Below are 16452 nucleotides of genomic sequence, written 5' to 3' on the forward strand. Positions count from 1 at the left end.
GGTATGCATTGGGGGAAAAACATATAACAACTTGCCTATATGACAGCTAGAGCTTTCAAGGGATGAATATAGAAGTCTTTTTGTTCTTACCTGGCAAGGTGCATCTGTGGATCAGAGCTCTAGCTTCTGGTGCAGGCTGGGTTCAAGGGAAGGGTACGGCCTATCTTGGCCTGCTTGGGTGACACACTCAGGTGGATGTCAGTTTTTGAGTTAATTCTCAGCCATGTGAAGGACATAGGGAAATTGGGAAGGAAGAAATCTCAGTCTTCCCTCCTTGTTCACAGGCATCCATTGTTGATGGCTTCCTTTGATTCCTGACGGTGAGATCTCTGGATCCCTATTTAGAATCTTGTCCCAGTAGGAGTTTTCAGAGAACCTGGGAACTTAATTCTGGACTTGAGGTGAGAAGCCAAGCAGAATTTCTCTGCCTGTCTTTCTCCAGAGTCAGGTCCCATGGGGTTGGTTGCCTATATGATACCCTTAATGTGGTGACCTGTTGATGGTGCCCCTGGTTTGTGCAGGGCTTTGGTCCTTGATATCCTACCTTAAGCACCATCCAGGTGACTGTCATCCAGGTGAGCCTCTTCTTGCTTCCCTAACACCTCATGCTCTTTCATTTTGACTCCAGTGTTTTTGTGTTGCAGCTTCTCCCTCCACATCCTCCCCTCTCTGATTCCCATTCCTCCTTTATGAGACTCTGATGTCTTCCCCTTTTCCATCCTGTTTTCCTCTGTTATGTTTCCACTCTATTCCCATGGTGCATAGACCTGACTCTATTAGAACATGAACTGGTGTCAGCTCACTTGTGTAAGTCACTCAGTGGATTGTGAGCTCCTTGGAGATGGATTCTATATCAGAAAACCTCAGGAAGTAATGGTTGGATTAATTCATTTACTTTGCCTGTTCTGGCTTTCTGTTCCAGTGACCTGATTTGTCCATTCCAGGCATAAGAACTAGGACCCTGTCTTGCCAGCTAGTAACCCTCTGTAATAACCAAAACTCATGTACTAAACCTTGGTGAAGGGCCTTCTGCCTATGGAATCATGCAGTTCTTGTCTTTTGGCACATACAGTTGACTCCTGAACACTACTGGTTTTGAAGTACATAGGTCCACTTACTGGATTTTTTCCAGTAGTAAATACTACAGTACTAAATGATCTGCACTTGGTTGGGTCTGCAGATATGGAGGAATTGTGACTAAGGAGGGCCAACTATAAGTCAGATGCAGTGGAGGGTTGATGCCCCAACCTCTGTGTTGTTCAAGGGACAGTTATAGTCAGACTTCTTCACCTCATTTCATTGGTGAATTAAGACTGAAACGTGCTCTATGGATAATTACATTTTTTTTCTCAAGTCAGCCCAACTTGTTTTTGTCATTAGGAGGTGGCTCTCAGTGCTTCTCTGATTCTTATGGGTGGGTCAAGAGCAATTTCTAAAGTTTAGTTTCTGGGAACCCTGATTAAGAACACTTGAGATTCTTAAATAAAAGTGAAAATTCCTAGATTCTTCCCCTTTAGAAATTCAATATAGATGTCATGTATGTACAGACATGGTGTCATAGGTGTGTGACCTGTATAGTTGCCCAGTTGTGCTTAGAAGGGCCTTGAACTTGACTAAAAGCTCTGTGAGTGCTGCCTTGAAATTCTTCATAATTTTTGACCAAAGGACCCTGTGTTTTCATTTTGTGGGCCTCAAAAATTATGTAGCTGGGCTGTGTGTGTATGAGAATAATGTCATAAATATTCATTTTGAAGAAACAACCACTCCCTGACTTTCTTCAGAAACCTGCCATAATGACTTAAAAAACTAAATTCTTAATGTTAGTGAGGATATGAGGAAAAGAGCAGTCACATTTGTTACTGTGATAATGTAATTTTTCCTAGAGGGAGATTTAATTTTATATACATTTAAACCTTTAAAAAGTTCCCTTGGATTTGAAATTCAAAATCATAATACATTATTTTCCATATCTGTGCCCTTAGGGCTAATTTTTTTGTTTTGACTTTTATTACTTTTATTTCCAAATTTTATTCTTATTAAGGTAATACATACCCATAGTTTAAAAATCAAGCAGTACTAAAAAGCTTATAATGAAAAACAGCAGTTTTCCTATTTTGTCCCTCCTCACCCCTAAATCCTACTTCCTAGAATTCATTTAACTATATCTTCTAGTATTTACTTCTCTATTTTTATGCTCCTTATTGATTTATCAAATTTAATCTCTTAACTTCCTGTTATAGTTCAGATGATTTATCTCTCTTACACCTTCCTATAATCATTCTACTGTCTCTAATGTATAACTCTTTTTGCATCTATTCTTAGAAATTTATTGGTTTTGTATGCATGCATTTTCAGGTTTAGGGAATTACAATGTTATATTAATATATTTAATGGTGTCTTACTTTTTCCATTGTGTTGCTTTATACTTGCATGTGTATCAGATAGTGTGAAGAGATTTACTAAGTGCCACACTGTTAGTACAGAAAAGGATTAATACCAAACTCAATATCTGTTACTAGAGGATGGATTAAACAAATATAGTAGAATACTCTGCCACAATTAAAATGCGCAGACTAGATCTTGTCCCTGGCCAGCAGGTGCAGAACAGGGGCAGGTGGAACTGTTTCTATGGGTGAAGACTGGAAAATCACTGGACATGAGCCCTCTATGTGGGCCATGTGTGGGGGCTAGGTAGGTGATCCATAGTGTCTCAGTACACCTAGGTTCCCAAACAATGCCCTTCCCTCTGTGCTTCTCTGGCCCAACTTGGCCATTAGGCTTCTCTTGAGTCACTTTTCTCTCTGGATCCCAGTCTTCAGAACTCTCCATTTTTCCTTGTTCCTTTCTTGCCTTTTCTGGTTTCAGCCCGTTCCCTTTGGGAAGAACTCCAATAACCTATATTAAAACAGGGCCAAATCATTAATACTTCAAGAAATGTTTTCATGCCTTATGGTCAACCCTTCTATTACAGAAAAGAAAAAAAAAGGGCTAGATGTTCAAATGTATGTATATACAGCCAAAATTTCATACTGTTACATTTTATTCATTTTTATGTCCTTTCCTTCTTTGCCATAACCTCTGTTCCCCTCAGGGAAGAAGGCTTAGGAAGTTATGATTACAGATCCGAGCTCCAGGAAGGTAAACCTGCCCCCAAACCAGTGATAATGTAGGTCTCCAAATGAAGACTGGTCACATAGTAATTTGCTATGAACTGGAAGTTAATAATTTCCCTAGACCTCCTGTTGGCAACTTACTACTTCAGCTATGTAAAGACTGTCCTGTAACACCTACAGAGTAAATTTACAAGTCCAAGTTTATTAGTATGAATGTTAATTAGCTATATAGGAAGCTCTCAAGCTATGCCCTCACCAAGTCTCTCAGGAGCCCGCTGGAGGCAGCCTCTGAATTAGGTACAGGAGGATGTGGGTCTCTGGTAAGGACCGGGGGAAGCTGTCTTTTTTACTGGTATGGCAGGTCTGTTGCTTACATCAGGCTCATAGCCTCAGTGGAAGCTTCATTCTTTACCTGTTGGCTCTTAGCTCCCAAAGGTTTCCTAGAGATTTCATGGTACCTTAAATAAGGGGAATGGTAGTAGGTTGAGGATGTTAAAGAGGTACAATTAAAGGGATGGGAAGGGTCTACTAGATATGAAACTCAGGTCTGTGATTTATTGTTCTTACCATACAAGTGCCTGAGAAGGGACACATCTAAATAATTAGATAAATTCAATATCTCTTCCTTGCTCTCCTCTTTCTTACAGACCTGGTTACTGTGGTGGTATGTTCATTGTTCAGTCATGTCCTACTCTTTGTGATCCCAAGGACTGTAGCCCATCAGGCTCCTCTGTCCATGGAATTCTCCAGGCAAGAATACTGGAGTGGGTTGCCATTCCTTTCTCCAGAGAATCTTTCTGACTCATGGATCGAACCTGGGTCTTCTGCATTGCAGGCAGATTCTTTACCATCTGAGCCACCAGGGAGGCCCACAGACCTGTTTGGGGATGTCTTTTGTAACATAAGCGAGAGCAAAATGTTCTTACATATATAGGCAAAGCTTTATTTTAGGCCACTTGAGACCCTGACCTCATTTATAGTTTGCCCCCTTTTTTGCAGCTAAGACCCTACTTCATCCATGCATTTGTTCTGGTGCAACAAATGTTATTGAGCTTCTATAAAATGGCAGGTCTAGTCCCTTGCACATCTGAATAATACAGTTTTGCAAATGTGTACAAAGCTCTCACTTCTGAAGTGCTGAACAGAATCTCACATGTTTCTAGATGGATTCCATTGAGAGCTAAAGAATTTTACAAAATTCTGTTTATGTGTAATCAGTTTATTGATCACTTGTAACACAGTTGGATGAGTATAAACATTTTGACTCTCCCCCTGTCCTTGTCCCCAACTTCTGTTTCCAACCAGGCTTTGTGAAATTTCTGTTTCCTGCCTTTAAATTTGGGGCAGAGTCCACAATGTTTCCTTCTCTTTCAATTATTAAAAGTTGAGACCGCCCCTTTGCTGGCCCTGTAGTGGGTAAGACTTGTGGCTTTGGGGATACAAAACTCAGTGGGGACAATGGTTTATTCTTGTGATTTTCCTCCTACTCCAATTCTTTGCATTGGGGAAGAGGGGTAGAAAGACAGTCTACTATTTTACTGTTTTCCTTTTCCACTGTAGCTACCTTGGAAATTATGGTTGAGAGTGGTAGTCTGGCTCTGAAACTTCTCAGTGCTTTGAGTGTTAGATCTTCAAGGTGTTGAAGTGGATAAGAAGAGGGACAGAGACAAGTAACTCTTAACTCAACTGACAGCCTTGCTTGTAGCCCCTTGTGAGTGGTTACCATGGTTCTCTCGCTGTCATTGACAGATTTTGGGTGCAGCTCCGGTGCATGCATGAGTTCTTTGGAAGGCCCTGTAGACTCTCCCTGACAGTTCCTTGACATGAAAGTGCAGAGTCCCCTCCCTCTGAGATTCTACTCCCAGGAGATCTGGGCACTCTTTAGCTGCTAGACCTCCTTTGTCAAGTTGCCCTCAGGTGGGGAAACTGCAAATTATCTCAAGTCCAGCCCACTCAGTGGATTCATTTGATCACAAGAAATTTATATGTTCTTGTCCTGACATCTACCCTGTGTTCTGATGACCATGTATTCACCCTGTTGGTAAAGCAAAGATTCTACTCTAAATGGTATAGGATGTCCAGACACACATCACCTGACCCCGGATGGATGAGATTGGCAGTTGTTTATCAGTCACTTATTCACAAGGGAGAAGGGCACCATATGCCATGCAGGCCTACATGTGGTTGTCCTGGGAAGTAGAAGGAACCAGAAAGGCTTCCTCTTTATCCATAAGGAACAGTAGAACTTACCAATCACTGAAGACTTTGGCACTCAGAATGGAGAAATCCTCTGCTTGCTTTCCTGCTTTCCTGGTAGTTATTTTATTGTTAACACCAGTCCCACGTGCGTACATCAGGATTCCATCTGGTGTGGTGCCTCGCAGCTCTCTGCCCGAGGCAGACTTCTCTCCTTCTACACATTCTCCCTGGGTGAATACAGTCATTCCCATTAAAAAAAAATGTCCATCCATATACTTATAATTCCTACAACTCTATCTCAAAACACTTTCCTGAGTCCCAGATCTATGGATCTAGCTTCTCGGATGTTGCCACTTGAGTACTCAGAGACCCTTCAACCTTAAAAGTCCAAAATCAAACTCATTGTCATTGTCTTCATATCCTAGCCTGCTTCCCTTCCAGGGTGTTCTGTATCGATTAAGGACAACGCAGTCCACTTAGTTGCTAGAAATCAGAAGTCTCAGGGTGATTTTTGATTCCATTATCCACCCCACCCCCATATTTAATCCATAACCAAGAGGTGTTGTTCTTAACCTCACACGAGTCTCAAACTTGTCCATTTCTCTCCATCAGTACTGCCTTCACCCCAGCCCAGTATCTACCACTGTGTGTCTTTTGTGGTCCCATAATGGCTTCCCAGCCAGCCTTTTTGCCAGTCTTCCCCTCTATAATCTATTTCTTGCTCTGCTGGCAGAGTGAACTTTCTGAATAGACCACATTATTGATTTACTTAAGAACATTTAAATACTCTTCATCATCTTTAGGATATATACTCTTTACTATGAGTTATAAAGTCCTTCATCATGTGATTACTGCCAACTTTCCAATTTGCTCTCCTGTCTGCATCCCATGAATTTTATACCCCAGCTCTACTAATCTTTTCATAATTCAGTTTTTCTCTTGCATACCTTTGTAAGTGCTGCTCTTCTGCCTGGAATATACTTTTGCTCTTGCATTGCCAGACCTTTCTTCAGCCTTTCATCCAGCTGACTCCTACTAAACCTTCAGATCTTAGGCTTAAACCTTACTTCCTCTGGTAGCTTTTCCTTGACCCTGATAAGGAAATGTGTTCCCGTAACATCCAGTATTTCTCACATTATAAGGTTTAACCCTTCTTGCTTAATTTTTGGATACCCCTCTTAGCACCATGAAGGCAGGGTTTGTGATGTCTGAATATTACTGTAGCCCAAGTGTCTAACATGCAATATACCTTTATTGAACAGATTAAATTTTACTTAACTTTGCTAAACTGCAGCTGTAAAAATGGGAATAATGATACTTACCTCCTTAGGTACTGTCAACTTCCCCATAAAAAAAATCTCTGGGAATAGATGTATAGAGAAATGAGAACATCTAGTGAGGGACAGAGGTAAAATTAGAACCTTTACAGTCTGATTTCAGATTCTTGTTCTTCACCTTTATGCAAAGCTCTCTTTTAAGGAAGCTACTTTTCAGGTAATTCTATCTATGGTTCCTCTGCTTTTATTCCTCTACTGCAGTTTGGAAATAGTATATAAGAAAGATTTGCTGCTACAGTTCAGAACACTGACAGCTCAGAAATGTGACAGCTCATATCTAGAAAACAAGAAGGAAGAAAAAAGAATCACAAGAGATAAACATGAAATTTCCAAAGCAGAAGAGTCTGTGAGCTCTTTAGAACAAAGGCAGAAGCTGCTCTCTGGAGAACGTGGATGCTTCATAGCACAGAAGAGCGGTGGACACTCATCAATACTTAGTCATCAAGAAGCAGTTTCAAGTGTGCTCGTTATGCATTTAACTTTCATATTTGATAAATATTTATTGATCTGTCTTATGCAGAGAACTGTGCTATGTACTGGGGATATAGAAGTGGTTCTTCTGTCAAGGGGTTTGCTGTGTGGTGAGGGAGCAGATTAGGAGGTGGGCAACTTTAATGCACTGCTAAGGCAGCCATCAGCTTAGGGGGGTGTGGAAGCTCATGGCAGGAACACTTCCTAAATTATTTAGAGAAGACTTTTTGATAGAAGTGATGTCCAGGATGAAACCAGGATAACTCACAGCATATCATGTCTTTCAAAAGGAGAGTACAGCATCTTTCAGAAAGATTAAAGATGAGAAATGGTGGTAATACAGAGATGAAGACATAGTTTAAAGTCTCCTAGTGGATCTTGGTATCAATTCTAGTTCTGTCAGTTACCAACTGTGTGACTTGAAGCAAGCCAGTTCACATTTCTACCGTTAACCTAAAAAGTGGGCTTAAAAGTGCATCTTTATAATATTACTGTAAGAAGCACATGGGATGTTATATTTGAAGACTGTCATGAAATGCCAAGTACCAGAAAGTTGAAATACTATTATTAACTGAAATAATGTGGGTAAGTATAGTACCTGCCCTGTAGCTGCCTTTGGTAAACCACAGTCACAACACTTGAAATTCCTCTTTCCTGTGGAGACGAGATTCTAAAGAGCGAGAGCCAAGTGACATAGGCCACTAATCCATGCCTCTGTGTCATCTCTTGCCTCTTTCTCCCCTCCCCCATTTTCCAGAGAGAGATGCTTCCCACCACCAAGCTTTTCATGGCTGATGGTTGGTATTTCTGTATTTTCTTTCTCCTCTGATACTACCTTCATGTTAGGATGAAATAGGGGCTGGAAAAGGAGGTGGTGAGAAATTTGAGGTGGTGAATGGCCAGCAACAAAGGGACATGAGTCTTTGCTCTAGACTGACTCAAAATCTAAAACCATGGAAGGATTTTTGGCCTCATAATGGATTTGTCATTTCCCTAAAAGTATAATACCTTGGAGATGCCTTGATTCTTCCCCCCACCCCCTCAGTTTTTATTGAGTTGTACTTGATCTATGTTTGCTGTGCTGAGCTGCTTCAGTCATGTCCGACTCTGTGCAGCCCTATGGACTGCAGCCTGCCAGGTTTCTCTGTCCATGGGATTCTCCAGGCAAGAATACAGGAATGGGTTGCCATGCCCTCCTCCAGGGGATCTTCCCAACTCAGGGACAGAACTCACATCTCTTATGTCCCCTGCAATTGCAGGTAGGTTCTTTATCACTAGTGCCTCCTGGGAAGCCCCTAACTGACTTAGAGCATTGTATAAGTTTAAGATATACAACATGACAATTTGATATATGTAGTTACTGTGAAGTGATTACCACAGTAAGTTTAGTTAGCATCTATTACCACATGTGGTTACACATTTTTTTCCTTGGGATGAGAACTTTTAAGGTCTACTCTTTGCTGTTGTTGTTCATTCAGTCAGTTGTGTTGAGCTCTTTGTGATCCTATGGACTGCAGCAGGCCAGGCCTCCCTGTCCATCACCTACTCCTGGAACTTGCTCAAACTCATGTCCATTGAGCCAATGATGCCATCCAACCATCTCATCTTCTGTTGTTCCCTACTCCTGCCTCCAGTCTTTCCCAGGATCAGGGTCGTTTCTAATGAGTTGGCTCTTCATATCAAGTGGCCAAATTAATGAAGCTTCAGCTTCAGCATCAGTCCTTCCAATGGATATTCAGGATTGATTTTCTTTAGGATTGACTGGTTTGATCTCCTTGCAGTCCAAGGGATTCTCAAGAGTCTTCTTCAACACCTCAGTTCAAAAGCATCAATTCCTTACTGCTCAGCCTTCTTTATGGTCCAACTCTCACATCCATTCATGGCTACTGGAAAAACCGTAGTTTTGACTATACAGACACTTGTTGACAAAGTAATGTTCCTGCTTTTTAATATGCTGTCTAGGTTTGTCATAGCTTTTCTTCCAAGGAACAAGTATCTTCTAATTTCATGGTGGCAGTCACCACCTATAGTGATTTTGGAGCCCAAGAAAATAAAGTCTGTCACTGTTTCCATCATTTCCCCATCTATTTGCCATGAAGTGATGGGACTGGATGTCATGATCTTCATTTTTTAATGCTGAGTTTTAAGCTAGCTTTTTCACTATCCTCTTTCACTTTCATAAAGAGGCTCTTTAGTTCTTCTTCACTTTCTGTCATAAGAGTGGTGTCATCTACATATCTGAGATTATTGATATTTCTCCTGGCAATCTTGATTCCAGCTTGTGCTTCATCCAACCTGGTATTTTGCATGATGTACCCTGCATAGAAGTTAAATAAGCAGACTGACAATATACAGCCTTGACATACTCCTTCCCAATTTTGAACCAGTCTGTTGTTCCATGGCCAGTTATAACTGTTGCTTCTTGACCTGCATACAGGTTTCTCAGGAGGCAGGTATGTGGTCTGGTATTCCCATCTTTTGAAGAATTTTCCACAGTTTGTTGTGATCCACACAGTCAAAGGCTTTTGTATAGTAAATGAAGCAGAAATAGATGTTTTCTGGAATTCTCTTGCTTTTTCTGTGATCCACTGGTTACTAGCAATCTGACCAATCTGACCAGAGATCAGCTTGAGCATCTAGAAGTTCTCGGTTCATGTACTGCTGAAGCCTAGTTTGGAGAATTTTGATCATCACTTTGCTAGCATGTGGAGTGAGTGCAATTGTGTGGTAGTTTGAACATTCTTTGACATTGCCCTTCTTTGGGATTGGAATGAAAACTTACCTTTTCTAGTCCTGTGACTACTGCGAAGTTCTACTTTTAGCAACTTTCTAAGTTGCTGAGATCTACTCTTAGCAGCTTTCAAATACGCAATACAGTGTTGTTACCAAGTCATCATGTTGCTTCTTACAGTCTCGGAACTTAATTTATCTTATAACTGAAAGTTTGTATCTTTTGATCACTTTCACTTAACACCCCTATCCCTTCCTCTGGCAACCACCAAAAACAGAACCACCTGTTCTTGTTTCTTTCTTTCTTTTTTTTTTTTTTTTGAGTCTTTTTTCTTTTTAAAATTCCACATATGAGTGAGTTCATAAACTATTTTTCTTTTTCTGACTTATTTTACTTAGGGCATTATGATAAGTGTCCCGATTCTTAATTTTATATGGCATATGACTTTTTGTTTAAAAACTTATTTGTTTTTAAATAAGATTTGAAGGTCCTATTCCTCGTATGTGTAGAAATGATTTTTTTTTTTTTTAATGGTAACTCCATGTCCTTTACGGAGAAGGAAATGGCAAGCCTTTTTAGTATCCGTGCCTGGAGAATCCCATGGACAGAGGAGCCTGGTGAGCTACAATCCATAGGGTTGCAAACAGTCAGACATGACCTAGTGGTTAAACAACAACAACAACAACATCAAGGGATTGGTAGCATAGTGACTGAATTAATACTGACTGTGAGGAGGGTCTTGAAGCAACTTGGCTTATAGAAGCTGGCTTACAGAAAATCCAGAGAAGGAGAAATTACAGACCCAAGTGACCCCACCTCTGTGAATCTGCTTATTACTTTGTTTTTAGGTGAGGGCCAACTGCAAAGAACCCAGAAAGGCATAACAGGTGTGTTTAGCTGATCAAAACATGCCAGAAAGTCCAAGCCTAGTGCTTCATACATAGTTGGTGCTTGGCTATTATATGAGGATTTAGTAAGCACCCATTCTAGCTAGCACTTTACTAGGCACAGGGAATAACAGTGAAAGAAACAGTTCTGATTCTCAACTTTATATGGCATATCATATATCTGATCCTGATACGCTGTTTGATTCAGTGATAGAAACCAACTCATAAGTGACAAAAGCACAATGAGAAAAATGCTATCCTCATATAATATTGCACAAAGAACTATAGGGGCAAATAAAAAAGAGTAGCTAATTTCCTAGCTGGGAGTGAGGTAAATGATGCTGCTCTAGAAAATGTGAGGTAGCATTTATAACTGGATAATAGTCAGTACAGAATAAATAGGTAAGGGGATTAAAAATGTTTTTTGATGACTAGTGAGGCAGAATTAAAAACACTGTATTTATAAAAGGGGTCTTTCTTACTTTCAGAGGAGACAGTCTCATTTTGGAGAAAGACATGCCCCCACTCCTCAGGGGGTGCTGTCTTCAGGCATAGGAGAGATGGCTTCATGGAGGGTTGATCTTAAGAGCACAGTCAGGGCAGACCTATGACAAGTCCAGGATTTCCAAACCCTGCTTTTGACATTTCAGGAGCTTTTATAGGAAAACTTGCTTCTATGATGTAGAAATTTCAATGACACAGGACAGAAATTAGAGGTGACCAGGCCTTGGAAGAAGTATGGTCTTCGCACCTAGATTCTCTGAAGTCTGTAAAGCTAGATCTTACTGTAGATGAGTTTCTTGAAAGTTACCTACCCCTTCTCAGTACAGGGGAAAGGAAATCACTCCCGTAAGTAAGAAAACAGAATTAAGGGATGAGCAGAGAAGCATTTTTTTTTTTTAATACAAAATACTTTAGTAGAAAAATGCACAGGAGCAGAGCCTTTAATTCTCCCTAGCACCACCCAAGGCAACAGTATAGCAGGTATGTCCCAGTAGCATGAAACCAGAAGAACTCCCTGAACACCCCGGGGAAGAAGGATTGTTTCCTTAAAGGAGACTTAGTAGAAGTACATAGAGATATTATTTTCTTTTTTAGCCTTTTTTTTTTTTTTTGGGTGAATTGAGTGATTAAACAAATCTATGAACTACTTCTGACTACTGGTGCTGTTGGTTTTGTTCTAATTCTTCTTTAAGGTACTATCCAGGAAGTGCCATGGTGTGTGCCAGCAAAGAGTATCTTTATGGTCCAAAAAAACTATGGCTCTTTTTGACCAATTCGTTATTCTTCATAATGATTAGACAGAAACTGATTCCATGAAGAGAAGCAGCAGCTGAGAGAATGGACTAACACAGTCAGATTAGAGAGCTGAGAGTTGTTCACAATTTATAGCTCTGGCTAACACTCTGCGATTCATGGGGTCGCAAAGAGTCGGACACGACTGAGCAACTGAACTGAACCGAACACTCTGAAGATACTGGATGGAAGCAAAGGCTCTAGCATAAACCAAATAATAAAGACTGAAGTTCTGAGGACTAAATCGGTGATTTCAAACTTTATTAATTAAAAAAAATAACACACATCTCACCTTTCTCAAAGGTTCTGATATACTTTTCTTCCTTACCACTGACTATTCTTATCTGCTGGGAAGATTTTGCCCAAGTTTTATTTTCTGCAGGTTGTATTATGAAAGTAACAGAGATTAAAATTTTTTCAAACATAAAATACTCACATTAATATGCTTTAAAGAAGTCTGCTGCCCTACCCTGAAAGTTTGGATGTGCCTTTTAAAAAAGCATACCCATCTTCCCTGACCTCTTATATACTCAAAAAATGGAAAATGCTTGGACAAAAGTTTGAAATATATGGAGACAAAGTTGACAATTTTTGTAGTGAAGGTGTTGAAGCAAGATATGCACAGCTCATTACAGGACAGATTGCACAGGACAGACTTGAGGTTGAATGCATCAAGAATACATACTGTTCTTTATAAAAAGGGTTGATGGATTAAGAAATGTTTCTGCCCATAGCTCTGCGCAGGGCATCCTTGACCTCCTTGTTCCTCAGACTGTAAACCACAGGGTTTGGCAGAGGAGTGATGATGGTGTAGGTCACTGAGAGAAGGAGGCCTTGCTCTACAGAGTTTTCTGACTTGGGCTTGAGGTAGGCAATGGAGGCACAGCCATAGTGAACAATGACCACAGTGAGGTGGGAGGCGCAGGTGGCAAAGGGCATCTTCTGGCCTTCAGTTGAGGTGATCTAGAGGATGGTGGAGATGATGAGAATGTAGGAGGTGAAGACCAGACCCATGGTAACCAGGATCACAGATACACTGACAACAACAAAATCGATGGTCTCATTGATAGTGGTATCAATACAGGAGAATTTTATGACAGGGAGAGTATCACAGAAGACATGACCCACCACCCTGTGATGGAAGGGTAAAGTAAATTTGGATAATGGACAGCTGCCATGGCCAAGCCAATGCTGCAGTTTCCACTCATCAGCTGGATGCACACCCTCTTGCTCATGATGAGTGTGTATCTCAAAAGGTTGCAGATGGCCACATAGTGGTCATACCCCTTCCCCATGAGCAGAAAGCAGTTGTTGATGGCTAAGGTAAGAAAGAAGAATATTTGAATGGTACATCCTGCCAGGGAGATTGGCTGGTTCTGGGCTACGAGGTCAGAGTGTCCGTGGAATGGTGACCAGTGTGTACGTGGTCTTTGAACTGGCCAGAATTCTTAGGAAGAGGTGCATGGGAGTGTGGAGGTGATGATCAATGCGGATGGTGCTCACAATGACGGCATTGCCAGCCAAGGGTAATGTACAGGATGAGAAAAACCATGAAGAGGGTATTCTGCTGTTCATGGAATCTGGAGAATCCTAGGAAAATGAACTCTGTCACTTCTGTGAGGATTTTTCTCTGCATTCTTCAGTTTCAGTGTCTGAGAGCAATGCAGGGAGTCAACATCGAGAAATTCCCATTGTGGTGAGGAGACTTGAACAGCGATAAAGAGAAGGGTATAGAGGACAGACAGATACGCACACGTGAGTCAATTTCCTCACTGTATGATCAGTAGGTAGGGTGCCGGCATAGCTTTATGTCTTCTTTAGCCCCCTCCCATTTTTCAGGTTTTGCTGTCTCCTTTATCTTTTGTTAAGCCTCTAAGGAATGACCAGTATGTGAGACTACTGCACACATTCTTTCAGGTTCTTATCCTGGAATATGTTGTTTTTGTAGAGAGTGGATGAAAGGCTGTTTTGTTTTAATGACATGTAAGCCACAGTAACTTGAGTGTATACATCCTAGCTTTGCCTTTCTCTTCTAGGGAAAGTATGAGAAGTTGGGAAAACAAAATGGAGATGAGCGAGTTAGACTTACTGAATTAAAATCACTGGTGCCACTTAGGAGAAATTTCTGAGAACAGTGTACGGAATTAATCTCAGGAGAGCTGGTCTTTAGGGACACGTTAGCAGGAGTGAAGATGAAGCATTTGGGGCTCAGCCCAGACGGTCTAGGTGAGACAGACCATTGGCAAAGTCGCTTTGTTGTGAAAGTATTAACAGGGATTTGAGGGTTTAGGGGTGAGTAAACTAATGGAGAAAAGGGGAAATTGTTGGAAAAGAGAGGAGGATCAGCAACATGTCAGAAGGCTGGACCTTGAATAAAGGAAATAGCAATCAAAACATTGTAATGATTGATTTAAAATTGTTTGCTAAATTATATTTTTGTTGTTCAATTGCTAAGTCTTGTCTTATTCTGCGACCCCATGGACTGCAGCATGTCAGTCTTCCTGGTCCTCCACTGTCTCCTGGAGTTTGCTCAATTTCATATCCATTGACTCAGTGATGCTATCTAACCATGTCATCCTCTGCAACCCTCTTCTCCTTTTGCTAAACAATGTTGTGTTTTGAAGTTTCCCAAGAGCCCTAAACCTTCATCTAAAGTTGTCATGTGTACAGTCTTGAATTAGTGGTATTTGGGAAGTGGAGAGAGGTGGGTGATGGCCATGTAGAAAAAGGGTACCATGTGCAAGAGGTGAAATCCAGAGGCAGGAAGAAAACCTTCTTGCTGGTAATGACTGGAAGAAACACAAGGACCTCTCTTGCTCTGTTCTACCTTGCAAGCACGCACAGTATTTCCTGGAAATTTGGTGAGGGACTCTGGGATTGCCACCATATTTCAAATGGTAGTTTGAACCACTTTCCACAAGGAACAAGGTCATACAAGCAAGCTGGAGGATTTTAGAAAATCTGGAAAACTTCCACTAGCCATCTAGGAGTCTAAATTCTTAGTGAATCTTTCCTGGGAATCTAGGAAGCACAATACCCGAAAATGTGGATATTCTGGAGAGTACTCCATCATAGAAAATAAGGAGGCAGACATTTAGAGTAGAAATGAGGGGGACTTCCTTGGTGATCCATTGGTTAGGTGATCCAGTGCAGAGGACACGGGTTTGCTCCCTGATCTGGGAACTTAAGATCCCACATGCTGTGGAACAACTAAGTCTGTGAGCTGCAGCAAAGAGCCTGTTTGCTGATACCACATGCCACAACGTTGATCCCACGTGCTGCAACTAAGACCCGACACAGTCAAGAATAAATATTAACAAAATAAAGTAGAAGTGAGTGTGCTACTAAAAAAAGTAACTTGTATTAAAAAGGCTGCAGAGATACCAGTTGGATAGATAGAGATGAAAGAGAGTGTCAGTGCACCTCTAAGCTTTTCAGGAAGAATGAGAGTCATACAGCTGTGGCTCCTTAAAGGAAAAATTCAGTTCATCAGTCACAGTAGCCACATTTCAAGTAGGAAAAAGGAACATGTGACTAGTGGCTACTCTGTTGGGCAGCACACATATCAAGCATTTCCTTGCTTGGTGAAAGCTGTGATGAACACTGCTGCTCTGGTGGACTACCATAGACAGACGTGTGGAATGCATGAAAAGCAAAAAAAAAAAAAAGCTATTTAAAGAACAATAACATGGTGTGCTGCCATATGGTTAAAAATGTGTGTGTGTGTGTGTGTGTGTGTGTGTGAATGCATATTTTTATATATGCAAGACATCTGAAAGAATATACAGCTCATATTATGTGTTAACCATTATGTTCAAGTAGGGGTGAGATTATACGAAACTTTTTAAATGGCTGTGTTGACAATGAGGATTATGGGCCTTATTTTAAATTATTTTAACTCCGAGTATAAAACTATAGCTCATAGTATGGAGAAGGTAAATGAGGATGACAGCTGAAAACAGATATTAAATCGAGTAAGAAAGAGGTCACTGGTGATGTACTGGCCAATTTCAGTAGAGGCTTGGACTGGAAAGCCAGATTACAGGGAGGAAACGGAACTTTTAACATGTTATCGATGACAACATCAATTCTTATGTGCTTTCCCCCTTTCCTGATGAACCTATTGCAATGAGTTACAAAAAATAGTTAAGGAGATATTGAGCCACCAAAGCTGCAGGCATATTTGGAGCCAGAGAAGAAAAAAGACAACAGTAAGCTAAATTGAGTTGAAAGAGAAAGAGAAGAGAAAAGAAAAAAAAAATCCATGGAGTCTTTAGGGCCTGAAAAGTACTGCTTTCACCCCAAATTAGCCAGATTTGTTGTTAAGCATGCCTCAGGTAATTATCAAGTTACCTTCTTCAAAGAAATTATGAAGTTATAAAGAGGATGGCTGATGACCAGGGAATGTGGCCCAGGTA

General features: G+C 40.8%; 1 pseudogene; it reads right to left on the minus strand.

Annotated features, from left to right (window-relative positions):
- Positions 1–12745: 12745 nt before the first annotated feature.
- Positions 12746–13670, minus strand: LOC128045309 (putative olfactory receptor 10J6; annotated as a pseudogene).
- Between the last annotated feature and the right edge of the window lie 2782 nt (positions 13671–16452).

Source organism: Budorcas taxicolor, chromosome 3 (genome assembly GCF_023091745.1).
Source record: "Budorcas taxicolor isolate Tak-1 chromosome 3, Takin1.1, whole genome shotgun sequence".
Taxonomy (NCBI): Eukaryota; Metazoa; Chordata; class Mammalia; order Artiodactyla; family Bovidae; genus Budorcas; species Budorcas taxicolor.